The sequence below is a fragment of the Artemia sp. Qi Xiang Cuo genome, chromosome 20 (genome assembly GCF_049724085.1).
Source record: "Artemia sp. Qi Xiang Cuo chromosome 20, ASM4972408v1, whole genome shotgun sequence".
NCBI classification, from domain to species: Eukaryota; Metazoa; Arthropoda; class Branchiopoda; order Anostraca; family Artemiidae; genus Artemia; species Artemia sp. Qi Xiang Cuo.
In genome coordinates, this window is record NC_142813.1 from 42804675 (window position 1) to 42810674 (window position 6000).

General features: G+C 36.2%; 1 protein-coding gene and 1 pseudogene across 1 annotated transcript in view; one reads left to right on the plus strand and one right to left on the minus strand.

Annotated features, from left to right (window-relative positions):
* Positions 1 to 6000, minus strand: part of LOC148940231 (uncharacterized) — a 341376-nt gene that overhangs the window by 28425 nt on the left and 306951 nt on the right. The window lies entirely within an intron of this gene.
* LOC148940232 (U6 spliceosomal RNA) lies at positions 2410 to 2498 on the plus strand (annotated as a pseudogene).

The following is a 6000-nucleotide window of genomic DNA, read 5'->3' on the forward strand; positions in this document are numbered from 1 at the left end:
AAAACGAACTATATTCATAGATTTTTAACACGTGTATTAGGGGGTTTGCCCCCTAGTCAATACCTTGCTCTTTAAGCTAAAGTTCGAAATTATTTTCCAATTCTTTAAAAATGACCCCTTAGTCACAATCAGTTGATCAGTTGAAATCAGTTGAAAACTTGTTTTTTTATTTAATTTCTGATCTTTTTCTTTAATAATGTTGGGAAATCCGGCGCCCCCTTCATAGCAATGCCCCTTCCCCCATGAAAACTTCCTTCATGGAAAGATCCTCCCATATAACCCTCGACCCACCCCCCCCCAACTACCAGAAAAAAATCCCCCCTGAAAACGTCTGTATACTTCCCAATAACCAATACTATATGTTAACATTGGGTAAAGTTCATAACTTTCAGGCCTACCCCGGGGACTAAGGGGGATTAAGTCATCCTAAAAGACATTTTTATCGTATTTTCGACCATGCTGAACAAAATGGCTATCTCAAAATTTTGATCGGGTGACTTTGGGAAAAAATGAGTGTGGGAGGGGGCCTAGTTGCCCTCCATTTTTTGGTAACTTAAAAAGAGCACAAGAACTTTTAATTTCCGTTCCGATGAGCCCTCCCACGATATTCTAGGACCACTGGGTCGATACGATCACCCCTGGAAAAAAAAAACAAATTAACACGCATCCGTGATATTTCTTCTGGCAAAAAAAAATGCAAAATTCCACATTTTTGTAGATAGGTGCTTGAAACCTCTACATTAGGGTTCTCTTATACGCTGAATATGATCGTGTGATTTTCATTAAGGTTCTATAACTTTTAGGGGGTCTTCCCCCCTTTTTTCTAAAATCAGCCAAATATTCTCAGGTGCATAACTTTTGATGGGTAAGACTAAACTTGATGAAACTTATATATTTGAAATCAGCATTAAAATCTGATTCTTTTGATGTATCTATTGGTATCAAAATTCCGCTTTTTAGAGTTTCGGTTACTATTAAGCCGGATCGCTCCTTACTTACAGTTAATTACCACGAACTGTTTGATAAGGATTATATTTTGAAGTAACGAAAAGGAGTATATAACTCTATTTTTTTATAAGGACTGACAAACTGGTAGAATTTACAAGTGCTTCATGAAGGTAAAATATAAAAGTCATCGATTTTTCCAAAACTACTCTGATACAGTGGCATAATTTCGTCAAAATCCCTGGGAGGGGGAAAAAGTTGAAGCTAATTTCCCCAAATCAAGCTAAAATGACAGTGAAAACTGGAAAATGAGCCAAAAAGTACCATAGAGATAACTATATCATAGGCAGCGCGCTAGCGCTGCCTAAGTAAAGAACGATGTGGCACAGTGTGTTTTTTTTCTCCATACCCAGGCACTTCGTATCGAAGGAGTTGTCGTAGAAATTCTGAAAAGGGCTCATTCGATTGGAAATTGGAGTGGCTAGTGCCCTTTTTAATAGTCAAAAGTGATTGGAGGGAAACTAGCCCCCCCCCCCACGCCTATCATTCCCTCAAATACATCCAATAAAAATTTTGAGATAACAATTTTGTTCAGCGTAGTTGATTTACAGACAGAAAATATGTTCTTGAGGAGGACACTCCCCCACAACCCTCAGGGCAAGGTTTTTAAGTTGTGCCCTGCCGGCATATAAGGTTCTTATAGAAGGCGTTGTCGTAGAAACTTCAAAACAGGCTCATTCGATTTGAAATTCAAAGGGCTAGTGCCCCTTTTTAATAGCCAAAAGTGATTGGAGGGCAAACTAGCACCCCACCCCCATCATTCCCCTAAACACATCCAATCAAAATTTTGAGATAGCCATTTTGTTCAGTATAGTTGATTAACAGATAGAAATATGTTTTGAGGAGGACACTTCCCCACAACCCTCAGGGCAAGGGTTTTAAGTTATGCCCTGGGGGCAAATAAGATTTTTATAGAAGACGTTGTCGTAGAAGCTTCAAAACAGGCTCATTGGATTGAAAATTCAAAGGGCTAGTGCCCTTTATAATAGTCGAAAGTGATTGGAGGGCACCTAGCCCCCCCCCTACGCCAATCATTTCCCCAAACACATCCAATCTAAATTTTGAGATAGCCATTTTGTTCAGCGTTGGCTAGTAGAGTTCCAGATAGAAAATATTTTTTTTGAGGAGAACACTCCCCCAAAACCCTCAGGGCAAGGGTTTTAAGTTATGCCCTGGGGGATGCACAATAAATCTAAGTTAAGCGGTTTCAAATGCCATCTAATCGAAATAAGGCAAGTAGCTAGTAGGTGAATCATTATTTACTAAAAAAAAACTGTTAATTTTTCACTTTATAGAATTTTATTTTCATGTAAATCCTTATTGATAATTAAGGTTAATTGCACAAAGAATCTGAAAGGTTTTTCATTGTTTCCAGGTATACTAAAACTTGGTATCAATCATATTGTCTTCCTTCGGCAAGACATAAACTGAGAAGATCAGCATGGCCCCTGCGCAAGGATCACACGCAATATCGTGAAGCGTTCGATATTTTTTGACATTTCTGTTCTGATTTTGTTATTATTCTTTTATTTATAGTAAGCATTGATAAATTCAAATCTATTCGGTGTCAAATTTGAAAGTGAAGTGTTACTCAAGCTTTTGGAGATCTCTTCAAAATTTAAGGATGGAGGTGGGGGAAACTATGAGGACCAATTTGTAAGATTTCTAAGTTTTTCAATGAAAATTTAACAAAAAAAAAAGAATTTTTAAGTAGAAAAAAGTGTCTACAAATATAAGTTTTTCAAAACCTAGAGGAAAAGGCCAAACTCCCGGGGATGGGGGGTCAATGGGGCGTATGCCTTCACCACAATTGACCTTACTGCACCGATAACAATAATAATACTCAAGATTTATAATTTTTGCTTTAGTGCATATTAACAAGAAATAGTAAATAGTGCATCGCAATCACAGGCAGCGCAATCGCGCTGCCTAAGTAAAGAATGATGTTGGCACAATGTATTATTTATTTTTTAGTTTTTTTCATACCAGGGCACTTCGTATCGAAGGAGTTGTCGTAGAAACTTCGAAAAGGGTTCTTTCGATTGGAAATTGGAATGGCTAGTGCCGTTTTTAATAGTCGAATGTGATTGGAAGGCAACTAACACCCCTTCCACGCCCACTATTTCCCCAAACACATCCAATAAAAATGTTCAGATAGCCATTTTGTCCCACGCAGTTCGAACTTCAGAAAATTATACCTTTGAGCAGGACAATCCTCCTACAGTCTTCAGGGTCAGGTTTATTAGTTAGGCCTTTAGATTATATATGGTTTTTATTGAAAACTGTGTCGTAAAAACTTGAAAAAAGATCTCTTCGATTGTAAATTCTAAGTTATATTGCACTTTTTAATAGTTAAAAGCGAGCCGAAGGTAACTAACCCCTCTCAAACCTATCATTTCCACAAACACATCCAATCAAAATTTTTAGATTACCATTTTATTCAACGTAGTTTAAAGTTTTGGAAATTAGGTCTTTAAGGATGACACCCCCCCCTCTAAAGCCCTCAGGGCAACAGTTGTAATTTATGCCCTGGGGGCATATAAGGTTTCAAAAAAGCTCATTCAATTGGAAATTGAAAGGGCTAGTGCCTTTTTTAATAGTTGAAAATGATTGGAGAGCGACTAACACCCCTCTCACTCCCACCATTTTCCCAAACACATCCAATCAAAATTTTGAAATGTTCATTTGGTTCAACGTAGTGGAAAGATCTGGAAATTAGGTCATTTAGTATAATAATCCCTTCAGAGCCCTCAGTGCAAGGGTTATAAGTTATGCCCTGGGGTCATATAAGGTTTATATAGATAGTTGTTGTAGATATTTCAAAAAGTGCTCATTTGATTGGAAATTGAAATTTCCCTGTTTAATAGTCAAAAGTGAGTGGAAAGTAATTAACCCTCCTCTCAGGCCCACCATTTCCCCAAAAATATTCAATCAAAGTTTAGAGATAGCCATTTTGTTCAACGTAGTTGAAAGTTCTAGAAATTATGTCTTTAAGGATGACAAACCCCCCAGAGCCCCTAGGGCAAAGGTTGTAAGTTATTCCCTTGGGGCATATAAGGTTTCTATAGACAGAGTTGTCGTAAAACTTCAAAGGGTGCTCATTCAATTGGAAATTAAGAGGGCTAGTGCCCTTTTTAATATTCACAATTGATTGAAGGGTAACTAACCCCCCTCTCACGCCCACCATTCCTCCAAACACATCCAATCAAAGTTTTCAGATAACCATTTTGTTCAACGTAGTGGAAAATGCTGGAAATTAGGTCTTTGAGAATGACATACCCCCCAGCCCCAGGGGCAAGTGTTGTAAGTTATGCCTTGGGGGCATATAGGGTTTTCATTGAAAGTGCTGTTGTAGAAACTTTAGAAGGGCTCATTTGATCGGAAATTGAAAGGGCCAATGCCATTTTTATTAGTTTAAAATGAATGGAGAGCCATTAATTCCCCTCTCACGCCCGCCATTTCCCAAAACACATCCAATATAAATTTTAAGACAGCTATTTTGTTTAACGTAGTTGGAAGTGCTGGAAATTAGGTCTTAGAGGATGACAACCACCCTAACAGCCCTGAGGGTAAGGGTTGTAATTTATACTGTGGGGGCATATAAGGTTTTTATAGAAAGCGTGGTCGTTTCAAAAAGGACTCATTCAATTGGAAGTCGAAAGGCCTAGTGCCCTTTTTAATAGTCGAAAGTGATTGGAAGGCTTGACATTTTGATAGTAGAGATCGTTGTTGGTATAATGTATTATTTTTTGTTGTTGTTTAGACCAGGGCACTTCGTATCGAAGGAGTTATCGTGGGAACTTCAAAAAGGGCTCATTCGATTGAAAATAGTATAATGTCTTAAAAAAACTAAAACATTTAAATTATGATTTTCTGTTTCCCGGAAAAGACTATTTCAATATAAAACGAACAAAAACTAATTAAAAAATAAATTCCACAAAATAAGTTTTTCAAAGAAAAGTAAAGAACTGCATTAAATAAAAAATGAGCAAAAATAAAATTAAATAATCTACCAAGCGTGAAACTACCACAAATCAGCATTGATAAATAAATGAAACCCAAAACGAACAGAAATTACAATAAATAACTGAGTCAAACTCAAAACGAGCAGAAATTAACAGGAGTAGGGCTCAAAACCCCTATGTCTTCCCAAGGCCAGAACATAATTTGTACTTTACTGAAAAAAATATAAATGAATGTGCATTGCAAGTTTAATATTCATACACCGATATTTAGTAGTCAAAATGTTAATATTATTTGATTTATTAAAGTTATAAAAGCAAAAACATTTATATTTTTTTCAGTAAAGTTCAAATTTTATTTTGGGCTTGGGAAGGTATAGGGGTTTTGAGCCCAACTTATGTTAATTAATGATCGTTTTGAGTTTGACTCGGTTGTTTATTGTAATTTCTATTCGTTTTGGGTTTCATTTATTTATCGATGCCGATTTGTGGTAGTTTTACGCTTGGTAGATTATTTGATTTTATTTTTTCTCATTTTTTGTTTAATGGAGTTCTTTACTTTTCTTTGAGAAACTTATTTTGTGGAAAAAGTTTTTTTTTATTAATACTGTCAAAGTATGACTGTAAAAGAATAGTAGTAATCAAGGTTATACTTTGCTTGCGTATATAGCAACTTTAATGTTATTTGCATCAACTTTTCAAAGAGATTCAGAGCTCCCTCACATGGCCTAATACTATGTTCCATCTCGTGCTAGTTAGGACCTTGCATAAAATGTTATGACGGACAAGTTTTTCTGACATAGTTTACGTAGACTAGATTTCTATTTCATGATATACAAGTATTTTAGGGTAAATCCGTGTCAGAAAACCGGTGCGTCTTGTTTAGCTGCCAATATATATCAATTATTTTTTGTATATATTCAGGTTTCAGATTAGAATTTTTCTACAGTTTGAATAGTTCATTCAATCTACTAGTATCAATATTTTTGCAATCGTTTACATAGGTATGGAATATTCTAAGCGACTTCTGGTG